Source organism: Notothenia rossii, assembly GCF_949606895.1.
Source record: "Notothenia rossii genome assembly, chromosome: 11".
In the NCBI taxonomy this organism is placed as follows: domain Eukaryota; kingdom Metazoa; phylum Chordata; class Actinopteri; order Perciformes; family Nototheniidae; genus Notothenia; species Notothenia rossii.
In genome coordinates this window covers 45,260,297-45,283,228 of record NC_136910.1, presented here as the reverse complement: position 1 = coordinate 45,283,228, position 22,932 = coordinate 45,260,297, and the positions used below count along the sequence as shown (strand labels likewise).

Genomic DNA, 22,932 nt, shown 5'->3' with positions numbered 1-22,932 from the left:
AAAATCAAAAAATCAAAGCTATTGTATTGGAAATATGCTCCCAAATAACACATGAGTTTAAGTCTAAAATGCAGGAAGGTAGATTATATTAAAGTTATTCCAATGCTTGTTGTATGTCTCAGATTGAAAAAGTCATCAAAAGTTATCAATAATTTAGTGCTGGTATCAATCGTTATTCAGCTTAAAGAAAGTAAAAAGATGGATGCTGAATATCTGTGAATTGGTACCTCTCAGAGTCTATACAATGAGAGTTACGTATATTAACAAGCTGACATTCATAATAAGGCTCCCATTCATATTCAAGCTGCTCATATCCAAGGCCCATTCACAAAGACACAACTAACTCTAACTTTATTTCCCCGCTCTGGGACTCATAAAGGACTTCTGATTCTTAACATGGAGGATCTGTAATGGTATGAGTATGGCAACAGTATGCAGAGTATGTAGAAGGACATCTTTCATTAAATAAAGTTAAATGTAACTTAGTAGTGAAAATGATAAAACACTGCACTATCCAAACTAAACACACATGTTGTTGAAAGCCATATATCTTTATAACGAGTATTCATTTGTGTATTCTATTAGGCAAATACAGAAATATGTTTGCATGTATTCAACGAGGATTAATACTCCACTGTGTGAGCATGACCTTCACATCACAGAGACGCCATGATTCGTGTCTGTGATCAATAAATACAATGTTACCAGCATCACCTCTACTTATCTTCTTATATTCTTCTTAGGAGGCTTTAGAGTGAGATTGGCATTAATATATCAACACTACGCGCTTTCCTTTAGGGCATTGTGAATGATAGAAAACACTTTTATTTTATTCAGCCAGATGCTGTATTTTGTAGAGCCAGGGCAGGAAATATATATTTCTATAATTATTGCTCGATATTATGTAAAAAATATACAATAAATTCTTTAATTTTAAGTCAATAGGCAGGTCAACAAAATATGCAACTAAGTAGAAGGTAAGGAAATATAACACGCAATGAGCCTCTTGTTTCACTTTGGTCCTAGATCTTTCTTAAAGATTAACTTAAGATGCTGTGTTTTTCTCAAGATCGAAGAATGCATGATGGAATAAATACATTTGTTGGGGGGGGGGGGGGGGGGTGGGGGGGGATTTCGGACCCTTTCGGAAAGTCTGCCCATTTTTTAAAAGGATAACATTTTTAGAAAATTCACTCTTTTAAGGTAAAAATAAAACATTTTACATTGACAGAGTTGTAATATTCGATATAAAACCCAACGAGACAAGTTACGAATTACTATTTTTTTTATTTTTAATTGTCTAACGAAATCAGCTTTGATTTGAACAGAGATATAGTGAAGTGTAGCTTTAATACCAGGATCAAATTCAGTTCACTGAGCTGGACACTCGAAACAATGACATTTCAAGTGAGATCAGGCCAGAGACAGTTGGGAATCCCGCCCCTGCTTCCCACACCCAACTGGCCAGAGAGTGGAGAGCTCCATGTGAGCCGGCCGAGCTGCCAGTATGTCCCTGAGCAACCAGGGGATCCATTGTTGCTCGGGGTCAGGTTACAGCCTCACCACGGGGCCCCACCCTGCTCTCTTGGCAGTTCACTGCTGTTTTGAACAAAGTTGCCTCCTAATGCCAGGTTCCTTGACATGGATAATCAAGTGAATCCTTTCTGGGAGAAGGGAAGAGGAATGCCGGGGAGAAAAAAAAAGCCTCCTACACAACCACCATCTGCCTTAGCTGTGTCTTTTCAGCCAGACAGTCCCCCGTGCCACACCAAGTTAATGGGTGAGATTGTGTAACTGCTTTCATCTAGTCAGCTGGGGCTCGAACAGGCAGAGACTGAGCTGCTCAGATCCTCCTCTGAGCCGAGCTTCAAGGGCAGCCATTTTAGGAGCTGACTATGTGCGCTTAGGTGTTCAGCCAGCACACAACATGGACCCACAGATCTGATCTCTTCCTCAAAGGCAGGCCGTCTGACACTGGAGAGCTGCTGACGGAAATCTATCTGCCAGATGCACGGGGCTGTACCCAAGCCCTCTGCCCACACAGCTCAGCAGAAAACATCTCACACTCTCGCCAGACTGAATTCGCCCGGTCATTTCATTTCTCAGGGACATTATCTCTCACATGAAGGGATTTCCAGTGAAATGCTGCAATCCCCGCTCCAAAGAAAGACAGATTAGGTCAGAGCAAGCATCGACACTGTGGAGAGAAACTGCCAGCTACGTTCCACGAGGGGGTCTAAAAATGTGAGGCATGTCTCAACTTCTTTATCTCAGAGCTGCTCTGAAACCCTGAGGAGAAGGGAGCAGAGAGACGCAGAAGGGGAGCCTGAAGGGGAAGGGTGGGAGGAAAAGGAAGGCAGCGAGAGAGCCTGACAGAGCCACCTGGAATACCTTCAGTGGAATTCGACTGAGCACAAAGGCATCAGACTGGGCTCCCCAGATTCCAAAGTCTACCGACATTTGTTAATCACCAACCGGTCTCTCTGCATCAGTGAGCTCTGCCAGCAGTCACACCCTCCACTCAAACTGGCTGACAGCAGCTGCTCTGTCTGAAAGAGGGCCTTTGAATAAGCCAGCATTAAGCTGATTAGAAGTACAGAGGTTTTGTCCTTAACTGTTGGTGAGCGCTACCATCTCATGCCGGCAGAGAGAGAAAATATGCCATATATTATTATTATTATTATCATTATATGTTGAGCATCCTGGCTCCAGATAATTCATCTGGCAGCAAGACAGGATGTGCCTCTTGTCAACCTGTACACCCTCAATAATTAATGACCCATTGATTAAAAATGACAGCCTACTTCTTAAACGAAAAATACAGAGACAATAACAGAAGATAGCCAGAGCCATGGGCATCGATTTTTTCTGAAGAGATGAGATGACATCAGAGACAAATCAATACATTTTTACTTTCAAGACAGTTATTAAAAAAGAGAGAAAAGGAAGAGTAAAGGTAAATGTATAAAGCTTCATATTCTGAAGTTGTTACACAACATGTGTTCAGCAGAGGAAGATCTCATAGTGATAAAGAGAAAATGTTACGTCACAGTGACAGAGAGAATTTGGCCTCTTGCTCAAACAGGAGATAGAGAGCTGATGATTGTCAAGGCTACTCCCTTCCTCTGATGTCACCAGCCCAGGAGAACTCAACACACGTATCTGATATTGTGATTAACAGTTCATCTACAAATGAATATACGAGAAACTACGAATTGAAACAGCACCTGTCATACACAAGTCTAAACGTTGCAGGATGTTTGCAAGGATATTGTAATGTGTCAGTATTTGAACAGTTGTTCAGCTGCTCACCTGCTCTGTATAGACAGATATAAATCTATAGGAGAAAATGTTTAAAGCACCACAATGTCTCATAGATAAGCAATGTCATGATAAATCTTAAAAGAAAAAAAAATACACTGTATATTAGAAGTTGATAAAGTTCCCTTGACATCACCCTTTGGTCTTTGACATAAAGTTGCAATGTGCACACTGCCTATCTGTGTAAATACGTTTCTATGACAATCTCATCAACGTGCCTCTCCCTTTTCTCAGTATTCCCCACAGTTAAAATGTTCACCTGCCATTTGAGCACATTATTCCACATAAAAGCACTTTCTGCCTACTGCCATTTTCATCCTAGGTATACCTCAACTATGAGAGACAAAATGAGAAAAAAAATACAGAAAATCACATTGTCTGATTTTTAAAGAATTTATTTGCAAATTATGGTGGAAAATAAGTATTTGGTCACCTACAAACAAACAAGATTTCTGGCTCTCACAGACCTGTAACTTCTTCTTTAAGAGCCTCCTCTGTCCTCCACTTGTTAACTGTATTAATGGCACCTGTTTGAACTCGTTATCAGTATAAAAGACACCTGTCCACAACCTCAAACAGTCACACTCCAAACTCCACTATGGCCAAGACCAAAGAGCTGTCAAAGGACACCAGAAACAAAATTGTAGACCTGCACCAGGCTGGGAAGACTGAATCTGCAATAGGTAAGCAGCTTGGTGTGAAGAAATCAACTGTGGGAGCAATTATTAGAAAATGGAAGACATACAAGACCACTGATAATCTCCCTCGATCTGGGGCTCCACGCAAGATCTTACCCCGTGGGGTCAAAATGATCAGAAGAACGGTGAGCAAAAATCCCAGAACCACACGGGGTGACCTAGACAATGACCTGCAGAGAGCTGGGACCAAAGTAACAAAGGCTACCATCAGTAACACACTACGCTGCCAGGGACTCAAATCCTGAAGTGCCAGATCCGTGTAAAGGAAAGAATGAATGGGGCCATGTATCGAGAGATTTTGAGTGACAACCTCCTTCCATCAGAAAGGGCATTGAAGACGAAACATGGCTGGGTCTTTCAGCATGACAATGATCCCAAACACACCGCCCGGGCAACGGAGGAGTGGCTTCGTAAGAAGCATTTCAAGGTCCTGGAGTGTCCTAGCCACTCTCCAGATCTCAACCCCATAGAAAATCTTTGGAGGGAGTTGAAAGTCCGTGTTGCCCAGCGGCAGCCCCAAAACATCACTGCTCTAGAGGAGATCTGCATGGAGGAATGGGCCAAAATACCAGCAACAGTGTGTGAAAACCTTGTGAAGACTAACAGAAAACGTTTGACCTCTGTCATTGCCAACAAAGGGTATACAACAAAGTATTGAGATGAACTTTTGTTATTGACCAAATACTTATTTTCCACCATCATTTGCAAATAAATTCTTAAAAAATCAGACAATGTGATTTTCTGGATTTTTTTTCTCATTTTGTCTCTCATAGTTGAGGTATACCTAGGATGAAAATTACAGGCCTCTCTCATCTTTTAAAGTGGGAGAACTTGCACAATTGGTGGCTGACTGAATACTTTTTTGCCCCACTGTAAATGCATAAAGCATACGTTTTACAATAACAAAAACTAGCTATTAAAGAGCTTAGAGCATAAGGGAGTGCAATTGTATAAAAAATGATGGAACGAAATAGCTTAAAATTAAAGAGGTAAAATACCAGCAAAGAAAGGCTTTTACTGTGAAGGAGAGACACGTCACGTACACTAAAGTTGGACAGCAGCAAGCACATTATTTATTTTCAATTCATTGGTGATTTTGTCTTTCGGTTTACTATTAAATAGTCACATTTCAGAGGATGCCACTTGAATATAGAGCTTTTTTCTCTTTGACGTCATATTAAACTAAATATCTTTCGGCTTTGAACTGACAATACAACTGCAGATATATTAACAACAGAAAATAATTGATAGGCCCTAATTGTAATTTGTTTGCATGAGGCACTCCAATTGCACATTAACATGGGTGATGTTAAAAGCACTAGTGCAAAGTGAGCCTATCCCTTAATATCAAATTGACAAAACACCATTACTTCAATGGATCACCCACTGAGACGTTGTCTTCCAACAGTGTGTGCAGGTCTCCCAGTGCTCTACATTGTGGTCACACTTTCTGTTGTGAGTTTAATGAACATATAACAGCACAACCTGCTTTTCCTGAATGTGCAACAACAAAAAGCCTCTGTGACTCTGAATCTATGCAGTGTTCCTTTGCACAATGTCACAATATCATATTGATATATTCTGTCAAATTAATGTGATTCTAGAAAAGTATTAATAAAGATAAATCAATGTTTTACCATTACATCAATTTCAGATCAGAAATCCTTTATCCGTCCCGCAACGGAAAATGTACATGACTACAACAGCAGATAGTGCAGATAAGTGAGGGGGGGAAATTGCTAAGTATGAACAATAACAAAATAGCAGACATATATATATATATCAAATATGTTTTCTATTAAAAATGAATCACAGTTGACTATAAATTATTTGTGGCCGTACACCATTTTTAAAATATATATCCCATTTACTGTTTTAAAAAAAAAAATCACTTCCTCTATTTGGCGTATATATAAGTAAATATAAATAGTGAAGGAAGTTTATCAAATCTTTGCATTGCTATTTTATGCATTTGCATCACATACTACTAAAAAACGTCTTGGCTGTTTTTGACAATACCTGTCTATAACAGTCTGACAGCCTTTCAGTTGCTTCATATCTAAAGGCTCAAAACCTCGTTGCGATATCTGCTGATGCAAGTATGGGCCAAGCCAAGCAGCAGCAAGACATATTTATTTTGGCACCAAACCTTTAATCTTTCCCTTTACCAGATACAACTGAGAGACTTTGAAACCAGAAAAAGTAAAGAAAGGCTTTTGTTTCAGATTCAAATATTCTTTTTACCCATAGACACCTGGTCACTGGTGATGATTAGAGCCTGTCCATGACATCATTCAAAACTGTGCTGCCATTATTAGTTTATCTGTTTTTACCATTTATAAGTAGTGTTTGAGTAAAGTTAATTCTTTTTTTTGTATTCTATAAACTACTGACACCATTTCTCTGTGTTGGAATTCAACAAATGCTGGAATGGAATGGCTGCCTTATGTAGAGATTGAGATTTAAGAAACATTTGGAATGATCTCTCAATTTGTTCCAGAGCTATATTACGGTTACAAAGTCATTTGTAGACAATAGTAATTTTGCAGAAAAGTAAACAAATGGGTATTATTCAAATAGTCTTTATGCATGAAACTAATTCTGATTAATTTCCTCATAAACTGAAAAAGTAACTGAATATTTATGGGTTTGATACTGCAATTTGAATATATCACCTATGGCTCTAGAAAGTTGTGATTGACATTTTGTATAATACTTTGTGACATTAAAGACCAACACTTAGAATACAATGGAGATAATAATAACCAGATGTATCAATGTCAAAGCTACAGACCACACTTCAGATGTTTGTGTGTGTGTTTCAGGGAGCACACAAAGTATTTTAACTACAACAGTAGTTTCTTTTTTGTGCAGCCCTTTCATCCAAGCTCTTTTAGTATACCTTTATTCTCCCTACTTACATTTTGACTTTAAATTACACCAAAATGATGTGAAATGCTCATTATCCAAATCCAGCAGTTCCAACATGCTGGAGGTCTGTTCAAAAAGGACAGAGGAGCAGCTAATCTCTATATTTGAGAGGCTGAAATAACAGCCAAAATGATTTTGTTTTTGGCAAATAAAGTGCATTAAAATAAATAGAATATGAAATTAACGTTCTTTCCGGCATTAACTGATACACTTCTGACATAATGTTAGGCTTATTCCTGTTGTTATATATACAGTAAGCAGACACATGGCTGCTATAAACGCTCTATACACAGCCAAAGGGTCACCAGGAAGCATAATTAACGTTTGGACTGTCGGCTTACATGCAACCATATGTGACCCTATATTCTCTCTGCCAGGCTTACACAACATTCATAATAGAGGGCAAATACACACACATGCACAAAGTAAACCAGTAGCATCACCACCTTAAGTACACATTCAGGATTGAATTACAGCATCAATTTGTCTTGGATTATTCCTGAAGGTCTCAAATTAAAGCCATTAATATATCCCATAATGATTTACCACTTCATCATTTATTCATTAAAAGGTACATTTTTTGGGACTTTTACCTTGATTCGAAGCGAGGGGGAAAGGACACAGAGTGTTGTATGATTATTGTAAAGGCCCCTGAGAGAGAAGTCTGATTTATGATGTTTGGCTTCATGAAATTAATAAAATTGACTTGCCTTGACAAGCTTTGGAAGTGATTTTGGTTCACATTAGGTCTGATACTGTAAAAATGCAAGCCAGCCAGAATAACAGTGTCTGGTTAGCAGTGATTATTTGGCCTGGGCAGAGATCACACTCTCGTTGGTTCACAGTTGGCTTTTATCTGTCAGCACTGTAGCAGATAACAACACTGGTTCAAAAGAGAAAAGCTGGTCGACCTGAATGACCTTCATATTCCAATACTGTGCTGCTGCCTAATCCCTGCACTGAAGAATAACATATTGACAGAAACAAAGACTACTATTATTGTGCTAGCAAGCATATAAAGTGGAAACATTGTAGGCAAGTGCGGTTGTTTTGCTCAACGTGTTCTATGTGATAGGATTCCTGCTACAAGAAGAGTTTACTGGAAACCAAAACTCAAACCATGAAGAAAGGGGAAGACAATGAACGAATGGAAAACATGCCAATGAGTTGCCAATTTGAGAAGAGGGGTGTAACACATCTCTATACACAGATAACAGCATATTAATATGGAGGTAACAGGCTTTTTTAGTTTTTTAAAAGCCAAAATAATAATGTGTAAAGTGGCTGAATGTGAAACAATTCAGTTGTCTCTTATAGTACAAAATAATAGTGATGTAAAGTAAGCTAAATAAATAAAGGAAGAAGTTCAGTAAATCTGGAAATTAAACACCCATATGACTTTATCTACCAGTGTTAGCTATCCCTTTAGCCTATAATATCTTGATTCATGTATGTAAATAAAAACCTGTAATGATAATCCTCTCTAATCCAATAGAGTTGATCCTTGGAATGAATTGATAACACCACAATGTAACCGCCTGAATGTGAGAGATAGATTTGTGGTTACTGTAGTCTTGATGAGCATATCTGTTTCATTACTACAGCCTCTCAGTGATAAGAGCAACAGAGAGCTGGACAGTGACCTCACTCCTCTCTGCCTGTGATCAGAGCAGACAGCTTCCTTAAATGATGTGATCACATGATGCTGCTTATTTCAGAAAGTCTGAATACACAGAGATGAGACATCGATCCCACCTGGCCGATCAATGCGGCAGGCCTTTTGAGAGGAGATGTGAGGAAATCAATAATGTTTGGTATAAACGTTTTGTCATAACATTCATCAAACATCTGCTGGAATGGAATGAAAGAGAGGGGAATGACATGAAATACAACAGTAATGCCATCCCAAAGGTCCCAGTATCGTGTTGGCATGCATACTAATGAACGAATAATAATGTTTTAGTTTGTATTATCAATGAGCTGAAGAAAAATGGCAGATTGAAACATTAAGCTTAACCAGGTAGATATCCGGATTCTTCATACTAAGACAATTCATCTTAATAATAAATCAACCAAGCGTTATCGTTAATGTCTCAAACGTTACTTAAAGTCGCCAAAAACATCAACATTGTCATAACATAGTGTCAGCCACATGACTAAAAACACTGGTGTTAATCTGTCTACAAATCTGTTTTAGGAAACATATGGCATAAAAGAAAGTAGGTCAACCATTAACCAGATAACACAGCCTTGACCAGAAACATTCCTCTAGCTCTCCATCTTAAATCCATCTCAAATGTTGGATGTAAAGCAAAATACCCCCCATTAATGCTCTTGAATTTAACATATTGCTCAGTTTAACACTCACTCACTGCTACAGCCTGACGTGGTGTGATATGACCAGTAGCTTATGATGGCTAATGTGAGCTAATGTTAGCTAGAGGTCTAGCCATTATGTAGGACTGCATCTTTTGACTGCATTGGTAACTGCCTCATTTGAGGTACTATCTTATTATTATATTATTATCTTCATGTTTTTATCAAATAGAATATCACAATTTGTTTTAAAGGACTTTTAAATATGTATTTTTATTTTCTTATTTGGTTACATTTCAGTAATACAAAATAAAAATAAACTCCTTTTGTTTGTTGATTTAGCATATCGTCTTTTATATTAATGTTTTAAACTCTTCTGTCCCCCATGGCCCAAACAACACAGAGTGTTGGTTGTATTATCGGTACTTAAAGTACCGGTAGTCATGGATTGACCTGCTCTGGATTCACCAACGCTCTATTTTTAGGGATTAAGATCAAAACCTTCTACCTCGGTTTCGCTAGATCACAAGTTCCATTTCCTGTCGTGGGAATAAACCACAAGCTTGCAAAATTAACATTTGGTGTTTGGTAAGAAGCAGTCCTACCACTCAGCTCAGAAGTTTTAGGAACACATGAGACTCTTGGTGAGTTCATGTTGAGGGTAGACTGCTATACTGTCCTTCAGTTATTTTTAGCTTGTTTTGGGCCTCTTGGTAGTTTTTCCTTCAGAGCTTCCTCTTTACATGACCATCCATCCTTGCTGGATGACCTGGTCTAGATAAGGTCCTGATAGTGCCATAATTCCTCTTAGACTTTTCTTCAAGTTTGTCCTTCCTATGTTCCAAGAAAAAATAAAGGGTATTCAATCAAACTTTATGTCTGAGTCTTTCAAAGTCTTTCAAAGTAACTCCCAGAGTTCTGCTGGCTTCTTGCTGTCAAAGCTTGTCTCTGTCCATTTTAACATTTACAGAAAATCATGTTTAGAATCAGTTCACTCAAAATAAGCTTGAAACACTTGAATACATCTAACTGAATCTCAACACAAAAACAACCTGGAGTAAGTGAGGCATGTGCATATTTACACACAGGGACTACAAACAGTAGACTTGTGTGTTTAACATTATTCTACTGGTTAGTTTAACTCAATGAATGAGGGGAGAAATTAATTTTGTTGGTGGTCATTCAAAATAAATAACTGCTCAGTTTTCTGGTATCGTCTTGGAGGACAGGTAAATACCGGTGCAGAGCCTTTGACACATGCTGCATACAGTGAGCTTTGCTGATCCGTCTGCAGCCTGACCTTCACTGGTGTCACATTCAGAGGGCGTAAACAAGAAGCACATCACCTTCACTTCAGGCCCTGGCCACCCTTAAGGATTCAATGTAAACGAAAGATCATAGGCTCACTATTAATCCTAATATGATGACCGTGTGGCTGGTATAATGGAACAAAATAAGGCATATTACTGCCCTTGAAACTGGTTTCCTTATCTAGATCATACTTCAATCATGACTCAACATCAAAGTTAATGCATCAAACGGAGGATTTTGATCGTTGGACCTCAAAGTATTCTTTTACTGAGGCCTTCAAGCAAGAACTCACATCAAAAAGAGAGACAGAGAACCAAGAAGAGATAGTGAGGAATGCCATTAGTATGGCTCCCAGTTGCAACACTATGCTAATCCCACGTAGAGATGATACTTTTCTATTTTATGTCTGGATCTATACTGCAAGGTCAGGCGGTGCATGTGTCAGCCTGTCCCTGTCTGACAGATGGTTACCTGACATCACCCACAAAGTCAGACAGCCTTTAATACTTAATATCGCTGCACTCTCTCTCCTCTTTATATTCATTCTCAATCAACGACATCCAACTTGCAAGTTTGTTTCCCTCTCTGCACCCATAAATAAAGAGAAAGGACAGAAGCTGGCCATCTTGGTAGAAGTAACCTTGCTCCAAGGGTAGCCTTTGTGTTTAGCAGATTGTTCCTCGTGAAAAGAGGACTGCTGCTACACAGAGCACTCAGTCAGTAGTAACATTTGCCCTCTTTTGCAGAGAAGATAATGACCAGGCAGATTAGGAGGAGTCTCGCAATAATGGCTATCTTCTGTGTGTGATTCTGTCTTCAGGTTGTCATGGTGAAAACTCACCTTAAAAAAAGGAAATGATTGTCCATTCAAAATGAAGCGCTTAGAGTATTTTAACATCTCCTGCGTTTACCTTTAATCATGAGCCTTCAGATATATTTATGTGACCTTCAAGCCTGAAATGTTCACAACGCAACAACAACAGACGGCTGCCATGCCATCTTAAGCCTGCTGGGTGTGAGGGTTGGATAATGAAAACCTTTACATAGTCACCTTCTTCATTCCTGTTAACAAACCCAAAAATGAATCTTTTCATTGAACTGAAAAAGCTCTTAATGAAAAAATACAGTTCTTATGAGAAGTCAGAAATCTAGTAGTGTAGTGGGGATAAGAGGTTGAAGCAAGCGGACGTGCACGCTTTGAGTTCCTCTGGAATCTCAACCTTCTTTTAGTACAGTCACCTCCCTTGGCTCTCTCTCTCGTCTCTCTTCCTTTCTCTCTTGGGGCTGACAGAATTATCTTCTGCATCAGAGCTGAGGCTGGGCCAACGCTCCACACAGAGGACTCCATTTCACGCAGCCAGCCCCACTGTGGCCAAGGAGACACTGCCAATCACACTGGAGTATCAGTGGCATGGCCGTCCACCATTTTGTGCTCCTCAAGGTCTTCGACTGTCCTGCTCAGCTGAGTGGAGCTGCCTCTGCTGGCTCTGCTATCTCGTTACACAGATGGAAGTGTTTAGCTTTAAGAGCACAGACCTGAGTGAGCAGCTTCCTCTGCTGACTGTCATGGCAGTCAGCAAAAGCAGAAGTGAGATGTGTGGGTTATTATGTCCGCTGCAAAAAATGGCCACCTAGAGTGCGGCTCTGCCGTTCTTCACAAGCTGAACACAGAGAGAGATCTGAGGATTGTGCTTCTACATACGGAGCTTTCAAAAGCCCTGTCTTAGATAGCCTTCAGTAAGTTCTGCAGATAACAGAAAATACAGGTGACCCAACATGTTCTACAGTAAACATGTTGTAGTGCTTCCATGAGATCCTTTTTTCCTAGACTGAGAATCATAAAAGACTAGACTTAGAGCAACATGATTAAATATTCCATCCAAAAATGATTAAGTGCACCATTTAATGAATAGCCTTAGGCATGATTATTTTTACAATGTTATATGGAAAGGAATAGGTAGATATATTTGGTTTTTCTCAAGAGGTATTTTCCCTCGAGCTCAGAGAGAAGAATTCTGAAGTACTGTACACAAGTAGGCTATGTTTAAAAAGAAGGTTTAGCTACTCCACATAGAGCACATACTGTACATGTTTGCAGTCAGACATACAGCATGACATGCTAAATTCAGATGTATTTTGGCAGACACAGACGGGTTAAGAAAACAATGCTGAAGAGGCGGGCAAGTGAAGGGTGTCTAAGGACAGATCTTGGAGAAAAATCAGGAAGTGTTTTCCCACAAAGACAATCACCCCAGGAAACCTTACATTCCACAATGCCTGGTAGTCCATCTCTCATAGGAAACCATTTCCTGACATGCAGTAAATTAATCTGCTGCTGTCTCAAATAAAATCTGTAACAACTTACAAAACATATAAAAAACTGGAAACACAGACTAGTCAGCTCTCAAACCAAACTCAAATCCAGTCACATACTGTATACTAGTTGTATGTTGTGACAATGCAATGACCATGAGCAAAACCGTCTTCCACCTTCTAACCTCATCTCAATCAAAGGTCTAAAACATTGATCTCATTATTTTTATTCTATTAAAAAGCCTTCAGCAGTATCCAATTCCACCAATTCACCCCAAAATAAAAAGATAACAAGAAAAAGCTGAGGTGCACTGAAGGGTTTCTTGTAAGTGGTGCTCAGTGGACAACTGCCAGAAAACACTGCAATGCTGACTTCCTGACAAGGCAGTTACTACAGTTACAGAGAGTGGGTGAGGTTACAAGCTAGTCAGGATGGAGTATTTCAGAGTGACCAAAAGAGGACACAGGAAGCAATATAAAATAGTAGAAACAAAGTCAAACTGAAGGTAAACTGAGACTGGTTTGCTAGCAGAAATACACTTGTTTTTTTTAACCTAGTGGTAAGTTTTATCTAGAAAGAAGAAGTGAGGTTCCTCTCCAGGTTCAGCAAACCAGCAGCTCAACTAGTTTGAGAAGGGAAAGATGAGAGACCCATCAATATTAACTTACCACTGAGACCTCCTTTCCGAGCTCTTAAATATTTAATCGTCCTTGGACAGCTCTGTTGCTTCGTAGGCCGAGCCAGTGTGGATCCCTTCTACAAGACCACTCCTGTTCCTGCTCAATGAAGGCCTTGTCTGGTGGCACCACACTGCCCAAGGAACGGGCGTCTCCAAAGAATTCAGGATTTTTTCCCCCCACCACAGGCAGCTTGAATCTGACAGAGTTGGTTCACTGTGTCTTATAAGAGAAGGACATAAATCCTGAATTTTTGCCAGGAAACCTAAGTATGTTGGTAGACGGCTTAATTTATCTCGGCGTACAAACTGTCCCATCTGCTTGGACACATTATAGCTGAAGACTAGTAGACACAACTATGAGCTATACTGAGCTACAAGCATGTTTTTCCAGGAGGGGAAAGGTAGCTTGATGTCTTGATGGAAAGCCGAGAGGAGGAACCAGTTCTGCAGCAGTGTAACGTGGCAACTGACAACAGAAACTGGAATGACACCTCTTAGCAAGCCACTTCCTTGTTCCATTTAAACCCTGACGTGGTGTTGCTATTCCAAATAGACCTTTACCAGTTACACATCATTGACTTATTCAAACAACCAGGCAGTTTTTTTACTTTAATCTAAAACAACAATCAGAATCAAACTAAGAAAGGTAAGCATAATGCAAGAGAACCTAGTGAGGTTTTTGCTGTGCTGTAATGACTACAGTGTTTTGGATCTGGGGCCAGTGTGTTCCAGCACACTAACAAGTGTAGCAGAAGGGCCTGGCTGCATCTCATGAGCCATGCATCATGTCAAGAAAGCACTCACTGGAGCATTTCAATTTGCTTTTGTGCGTCTCTCCGGCCTTCTTCACTGCCCCAGGTGGAGAAGAATGGAGGAGTGCATCACCCAATGTGAGTGAGTGAATGGGGGAGAAGGAGGGAGTGTGTGTGTGTGTGTGCGCGCGAGGGACACAGAAAAGTATAAGAGTGAGTGATGAGCTTCACAAGCACTTCCTTCCAGCATTCAAACCATCACAGAAGACTCTCTTGTTTAATCCTCTGTCCTCTATGTCAAGCTTTTTAAAGCGTAATCCTGAAATACCTTGCAAAAATCCAGTTATGTAATTTTTTTTCCTAAAGTATCTAATTTAGTTCAGTCCTGTCACCTTAAAGCTGAACTGCAGTAAATATGTCAATGAAATATCTTATGCAGAGGTCCAATTCAACCAGTTTCGGTTGAAAAGCCTTTGTAGCTAACATGGCAATAATATTTAGTCAGTTACAAATCTCCACCATGAAGACACAATTTGATACAGAGGTCAAAATAAAATATGACAGTATCTTATAGCTTGTTGCATAAGACAATCATATCATTTAATAAAATCCCATATATTATGAATGGAGAAGGCTTAAAGAAACAGCAACTTTGGAAATATGAAGCACGAGTAAACACTAAAGTTTAAGAAACTATCCAGTATTTCTCTTCTGGAAAACCAAGCCCCATGTTAGTTTAAATTCATTAAAAAATAAATGATTTAAAATATATCATGTTAGCAGAATATTAACAAAAAATACTTAAGATTTTAAATCTAATTAAGCAGGGCTATAATGTATGGTTCTTTTCTCATTTAATCTGTGTCTCAATTTTCTGGAGCCTAAAGCCACATTACATTTGAATGTCTCGTTTAATCTGATTAAAGATATTCGATTTAGTAATATAATAAATGAAAAACGAAAGCAATGGTATACAATTATATCGGTTAACAAGTACTTTAAACAGAGAAAATATGCAAATACTGGATCAAATAATCGACTAATTATTCCAACTTTGCATTTAGACACAGGCCCTCCAGATCCCCTTGATTGGGTAAAAATGCAGGAGTCACCTTAGGGCCCTGTGCTTTTCATTTTTAAAATTAATTTAGGGGAGTGTATTGCCAGACACATTTGTAATTAATTACAACAAAGTAATTGCCACAAAGACAACCTGGGGACATCGGGAGCCTCTGAGAGCCTGGGGCCCCGGTGCAGTTGTCTACTTTGCCATGTTAGTTATCCAGCCTTGGTTTACTACAACACTTCTGCTACAAAGGCAATCTCTGCTACAGAAAGAGCAAACAGCCCTGACCTCCGTGACCTTAGCTGGTGAGTTAAACTAGCACACAGATTAGCTCCTATAGTGTAGCAAGAATAGGCTTCACAATGAGGAAGAATGTACTACAGGCTTGTGAAAGTTACTTCATGAAACTTGAAGAGACGGCAGACAGTGTCAGTATCCCAGAGACAATCTGTGTCAAAGAAACATCACAATCAAAAATCCCTGGGCTCATTTGCAGAACATCCGCCATCCACCCAGACTATATCCATTGCACCCGTCTGTGACACAAATGTGTCGACGGCAGCAGATTCCTGTCCGGCCGTCTTCTACCGGCTTCTCCTTGAGAACCTGTTTGCCCTGCCACGCCAGGGAGAAGGAGCATCGCCTCCATTTTGATTGCTCTTCTCAGCCTGAGCATTGTCGCAGCACAGTGTGTCAAGCCCACAGTCTCCTTGTCAGCAAGATTTCACACAGTGGCCAGGGGAACTGCAGAGCGTAGCACAGACACACACACACATGCACACACCACAGTAACAACCACAGGAACACACTTCAGCTTGCAAACACACCTCCACTCTGCTGACAGGCTGGTCAACACACACCTTTAGGTTAGAACGTGTGAAAAGTAATCTACAGAGGATATGGAAAGCATTACGATAGAGGGCTTGTAAACAGATGACCATTCGTCCAAATTACTTTTAAAGTATTTTTAACACAAAAAACCGAAACAAACGCAAAAGTAAGACCTCACCCAAAAAACTGAAGGGTCCAAAAGTGTAAATAAGAAGTCTAAAAATTATCAACACTTAGCAATGATCAACATTTACGCCATTACAGTTTGTAGACAAAAGCAGCTGAACATTTATTCACCAAAAATACATTTAAAACTAAAAACAAGAATCATCTCGAGAACTTCCTTTCAGAATCCGAAGCCAATACTTAACTCTATCTCACAGAGAAGAAAGAGTGTGCTGACACCACTTTGTTGAACATTAACTACTACATGGCCAAAAATACTGCATTATTCAGCATTAAAATTCCTATCTCATACAAGTGTCCCCTCAGCCATCACAATCACAAACATATACTGCCCAGAAATATCATTTGCAAAACTCTCAAAAACTAAATGAACCCAAACATTGACACACCAAATAGTTTTAAATCCAGCAAAAAATGAAAGCAGCAAGTTCATGGAGTTAACCTTGAAAGCCCCACGAAACCCTCACTTTTCAGAGTTCTTCTGCTTCCTGTAGCACACTCAACTTCCGAGCTGAAAAAGCAGAAAAAGAAGCAGAAGAAGAGGAAGAAGGAGAAGGAGAAGAAGAGGTTGTGGCCGATCATTTATGAACACAACCTTTGTTCTGGCGTGAGGGATCCTGCCTGTCTGACTCCAGGCTCTCCTTGGAGACTCATCTGCTTTCCTCCATTTTATGGTGAAGCCCTACTAGTATGACATACCTGACAGCAAAGAGGCATCCAAACAGTGCAGGGGACAAGCGGGTTACAGTGTAGCAATAAGAGCAGAGACAAATACTTAGAATTCAAATATTACAAAAGCCACCATTTCACCACCATCAACAGATATCTAGATCCAACCCTGTGGAGAACCAAAATCGCCACCAGATAAGGTTTCTTTTTATAAATTGAGAGGAGCAGAGGAGGAGGGGGGGGGGGGGGGGGGGAGAGCACATATAGCTTCCTCACACTGGACATGTCTTTCATAGAGTGTGTGTGCTTGTGTGTGTGCGTGTATGTGTGTGTGTGTATGTGTGTGTGTGTGTGTGTGTGTGAGAGAGAGAGACTGGACCAGCGGCTATGCCAGCTCCTCTGTACTGTGTCGCTAATGGAGGCTGCTTGGGAGAGGAGAGCAATCCGGTGCAATGGCTTCTCCATGAAGCTAACGCGCAACAACACGCACGGCCGGAGAGGGGACGCACAGCCGGGGCCAATAATTCCCCTGACCAGACATGTCAGAATAACAAAACACTCCGGTGCTGCTGAAACACGCAGGCGACACTCTTTACACCGCCGCGTCCATTTCCTTGTGTCACTTTGACAACACACCGAAAGGCGACATAGCGAGGAAGCGGTAGGTTGGTTAGGATATAAACTGGGAAGCGAGAAGACCCACTTGACTTTGGCTGCATGGGTGCCAGCCGGAGCGCCCACCCGACTAAAATCTCTCCCCGGCTTCCTCTCACAAGTCGGCTGGACTAAAAGGAGAAAAGGTGGTGGAGGCAGGCGATCAGCTCTTTCCAGGTCATTCACGAGGCGCTTTCCAAATTATATCCCATGATCTACCATACCGACGTTCTCGCAGACCTTGAAAGCCCAGCCGAAATCTTGGCGAAACTGGAAATATAGTGCAAGAGGAAAAAACTCACTGGTACAATCTTCTCCTCAAGCGATCCTCCCAAAAGTTGTCCTCGTATTTCATGCGTGCGCCCGGTCGGTCTAATGGATGATCGCCATCTTTCCTGCTTCTCCTTTGCTGCAGCTGCAGATGACCTGAGATCCGTCTGTCTCTGAATAATGAGCAACCACACAGACAAGGAAGACAATCTGCAAAGCAGGCTACACAAAGAAGTTTGGGAGACTAGCAAGCACCAGAGGGTGCACAAGAGTTTACGATGAGACGAGGGAGCATCAGCAGGGTGGACAACGTCAATGTCTGAGATCCTCATCCTTCATCTAGACTGAAGTCAGATAGCCTGCAAAGCCTTATCAGCGGCTAAGACCACCACGAGATACATGCGGGCTCCCACTATTTTATGTAGGCTTTCCATACTGTGTCTGCCACGTCATGGGGTTATCTGCAGTTCACTTTGGTGGTGATGATGCTGCTATTCCTCAGTTATACACACAGACAAGATATAAAAAAGGAAAAAATAATAGATGGATAGATGTGATGATTCACATTTGATACACATTATAACAAAAACATAAATCAAAATATACAAAAAAACACCAGTCCCATTAAACACTGCCCCCCATCCAGTTATCATAATAAAACACCCCAAAGGTTAATCATCATTATTCAAATACATCACAAACAATACAAATGTTTTTAATTAATTCTGCCCCTCATTCATGGAGAAAATATGGCCGATGTGTTGCAGTGTGTTGTCATTACACTATGATTGTAAAGTGGACGTGATGCTGCTGCAGGCTGGCTGCTCTGTCCACCAGCTGCTAACAAAGAGGGAGCCCAAGACAAAAGGTGCAGGGTCCTGCTCAGATGTATGTCAGACAGAGGAAGGATGGGTGCGTGGGTGGGGGTTGAGCGGCAAGAAGGGGGCACGCATGAGAGGGTGGGTAGTGACGAGAAGAGTCTACCTTGCATGATTGAGCGCATATAGTGTCCTCCGAGAGCGTTTTATGGCTTTTGATGAAAATAATTTAACATGTGTTAGCTGTGCTTATGACCGCAAATGATGCACTTAAATACATTCAGGCTATTTACACAGTGTAGAGGCTCTTGTCACATAACTGCACTGGAAGATATTGAGAATTTCACGATAAATGTAGATCTTTTGTCAGGCGCACTTATCTTCACACATTTAAACAATCTAGAGCATTAATGTCTGATTGCATGTGAAGCTATTTTTATTTCTAGCACTGACCTTAGTTGATCTTAAATTCTTGCAGCTGAATGAGTTTCAATATCACAATAATACTCCATTTAATTGAAAGTTGCATTGGCTCTAGGGTTTATTTATTCATCTTGTAGAAAAATGGGAGAAAGATAGTCAACACAAGCTAATAGGTATATTTATCTAAATGACAGTATGTTTACTTTTGATACTTGTTCATAGTAATTGCTGCTATCATTATGATGTATTGTTTTGCGAGTAAAATGCATTGTGTCTTGCACACAGTAGATGGCAACAACAACATCTGCCCTCATTATAACAAAATGCATGTGAACTTTAATTGAAATGCAATTAATTCCAAAAAAGTTCTTTGAATTCCAGAAACATATTTGTAAACCTGATAATCCTGTTTGCGAAGCCTCAGTCACAGATCTAGTGTAGGGGCTTGTGAGTGATTGTTTCCTGATTTAAAGGAAGAGACGAATCAAATTTGTGTAAGATACAGACGTAGTAAATCATGTTTGACAAGTGTCAGTGTTGCCTCTTGTGAGATTTGGTTATGAATTATGTATTGTGGAATACATGTTTTTGTGACATTTAATACAAAACTTCAGATTAGAAATTATATTCACTCTGTCTTTATATCACCAACTTCCAATCCATGGCACCAGTGCTAATACAAGTGCTAGGTTTTCCACAATACTGTTCATGAGTGTGATACAAACAGTGTCTGAAATTTGTGACACCATGGGATCTGAATCATGTGAGAATATGGATTATATAATGTGCTCTTAAGCATAAGGTAACAGATGGCACAGGAATGAGCCTTTTTTTTTTATGCAGGTCGATAGTGCCAGTTTTCCTGTTGCAGTGACGTAAATAGCCCCATGTATTTCCAAAACACTGTGGCAAAGAATCATTTGGCCCAAAAATTACTTTCTCCTTCTTCAGTTTTACCTCTAAATCTCCTTACTTTATTGATTTTGTTTTTCCTGCTCTTTTAAAATTTAAAAACACAAAAACAATATGTATATTATATTTACACCTTTTACATTTTTGATGTCTCAACAGATCTTTGAAGGAATGTCTCCGGTGTAGGAGGTGAGATATACACACAAAGACACACACACTGTTGACAGTGCATCCGGTGGGTGCCAGGTACTAGCCGGGGTTTATCATGCTGCTTGGACATATGGTTTCTGCGGCAAATCTGATTAATATGGGATAGCCAGGAGTCCAGCGTACAGCAGAGGACAGACTGCACCAGGACATCCCCACTGGTCCGGCCTCCCCCTCACAACACACCAGGCCTCCATCCAGCACGGCTAAAAACAGACCGGTCGTCAGGGACTCAGATGGTCCAAGCGGTGGGAGACCAATGCTGCACAGATTTAGAAGGTAACCAAGGACTCTTAAGAAGCATTACAATTCATGCAGCACTATTTCACTGTGAACATCTTTTGATTTATTTTGTATTTGTTGAAGTATGATGAGTTCTCAGAAAATAAAGAAAAAAGCAGTATGAAACAGTTTTATAATTGCTTGCGTAAAACCCTCACACCCCATCGCATTTCAAATGTATATCTCTATATAAACACTCGCTGCTATATAACATATCCAATAATATTATTATTATTATTAATGTGCTATAATAACGTGGAATTACGTATCTGCCACTCTGTTTTTTTTTGCACTACTAAATACTGGTAATATTTACATGAATTATGTGACCGTCTATGTTTCCTGTAGATATTGAATTGCTCTTTTTACTGCACTTTTAGTGTACAGTTTTACTATTATGCGGCTGTGTTTATTGTATTTCTGTAACTCTGGCACAACTATTTCCATCTGGATAAATAAAGTCTTATTTTATCATATTTATTATAATAAAATAATGAAAAAAAAGAGAAAATAATTGTAATAATAATAATAATAAGGAGGGAAAAAAGAAAAATAGGTTAATACAAGCAAATACAAATAAAATATACTAAACTGAATAAAATACATTTAATGTAATCATTTATTTAGGCTTTTGCAAATACAAATGATAAAATGAGCTACTGAGAGGTGTTTTACAATATGGACCTTCCCTTATAGTTTAGTATCCTGTATGCTGGGGAGAACTCAAATGCACCTACTTGAAAAGTTCCCAAGACTGGAATTAAGACGCAGAGGGGTCCTGTACGGGTCAGTAAACATTACGAGCGGTCCACTGTGTGTGCCAGCGGAGGGAACAGAGGAGATAAAATGATTTGTTGCCCTGATAGAGTCTTTGCGCATCTTCCGTTTCAAGTTTGATTGTGCTGCATGTTCTCATCTCTTTGACTTTTCTCCCACATTAAACACAGACAACTCCATGAATATACAATGAACACATAAACATAAATATGAATTATGTTATAGCTTCAACTAAGACGGACAACCATATGATGGATTCCTTCATTTGGCAGATTTTGACATAAGTTCTTTATTTAAATGTGTTCGTGAGATTATGATGAAAGAAATGGCAATACCTATTGTTGTTTCTTTCATCAGTATCTACACCATCTCCCCACAATTGGCTTTCTTCAAAAAATTGCACTGCAGTATGAGAAATCACTTGAATCACAAAACACAAGTATAACAATGTGCATAAAAATGGTAATAAAACCATTGGCTTTTCCCTGCGAGGACTTTCCAACTGCGATGTTACATCAAGAAAATTGTCAAGGCATGAGCCTAAACGGAGAATGATCATGAATTATTAATGCTTCAATTACTATTTCATTTAGATAAGCCCTTAAACTCTCTAGAAATGCTTCATACTGTAAATGTCTTCATGTCTTCAGAATGACCAGAAATGGTTGCTCAGGCTGCTGTACTTTAAACAGACTTTCATTTGGCGTGTTGTGTGAAATTTGCATGTCCTTCTTGTGCTCACACAGCTTTCCTCTATGTGTTTGACTACATTCAAGCAGTTTAAAGATTTAAATGAGGTGAATTTGAGCCCCTATGTTGACTAAAGATGAGTGTTTGTTTGTTGTTTATCCTGCAAACTAGTGACCTGGATAGCGTGTTTCCTTTGTTGTCTTCACAATGTATGCTGGGTCCAACTCTGCAAGAATCTGAAGAGGTATAAGCAAATATGGACATTGACAGAATGGAGAATCTGTAAATATGTTCTAGAAAGAAAACCCCAATCAGCCGGGTGTTGCTGAGTCTAAATCAAATGAGAACAGGCAGTACCATTAAAGTGCACGTACAGTCAATATCAAAATAGCACAATGGACAATACATATGCCTGCTGTGTAATATGTATGCAATTCGTCAGCAGTCTCAACTTTAAATGCCCTTTTGAATGAGAGCACTTTATATTTTTTGTGGAGCACAACAATTTGGGATGGCATAACAAAAGACTCAGTGAGCATTTACATGTTTTACTTTCAGGATATAGAAATACTCAAAATGTTTCTAATTATTCAATTTAAAGAGCGTCTTCACTTATTAAGGACACCTGGTAATATTGTTATTTTTAGAAGACATTTACAAAACATTTCATGACATTTTAAATGACCTTCAGCAAAACATGACAAATATGCTTTTTCACTTTCACTTGAATCAGCAGTTAACAAAAGCAAAGCAAATTGTTCAAATACACATCAAGGTCAATAAAAGTGATTTTAACAATTGAGCCTTGTATGCTGTCTCGTATTA

General features: G+C 39.6%; 1 protein-coding gene and 1 long non-coding RNA gene across 3 annotated transcripts in view; one reads left to right on the top strand and one right to left on the bottom strand.

Moving 5' to 3' along the window:
• znf462 (zinc finger protein 462) overlaps positions 1-18,306 on the bottom strand; it is a 44,086-nt gene extending 25,780 nt beyond the window's left edge. Inside the window, exon 1 of one of the 2 annotated variants that reach the window (XM_079656697.1) lies at positions 18,031-18,306. The gene's annotated coding sequence lies outside the window, so the exon portion shown is untranslated. The other variant, XM_079656698.1, reaches the window with a different exon arrangement.
• A 190-nt stretch (positions 18,307-18,496) lies between these two features.
• LOC307023426 lies at positions 18,497-22,604 on the top strand. The gene is made up of 3 exons (XR_013803710.1): positions 18,497-18,866; positions 20,311-20,637; positions 21,337-22,604. It is a non-coding gene; the product is annotated as an uncharacterized lncRNA (long non-coding RNA).
• The last annotated feature ends 328 nt before the right edge of the window (positions 22,605-22,932 follow it).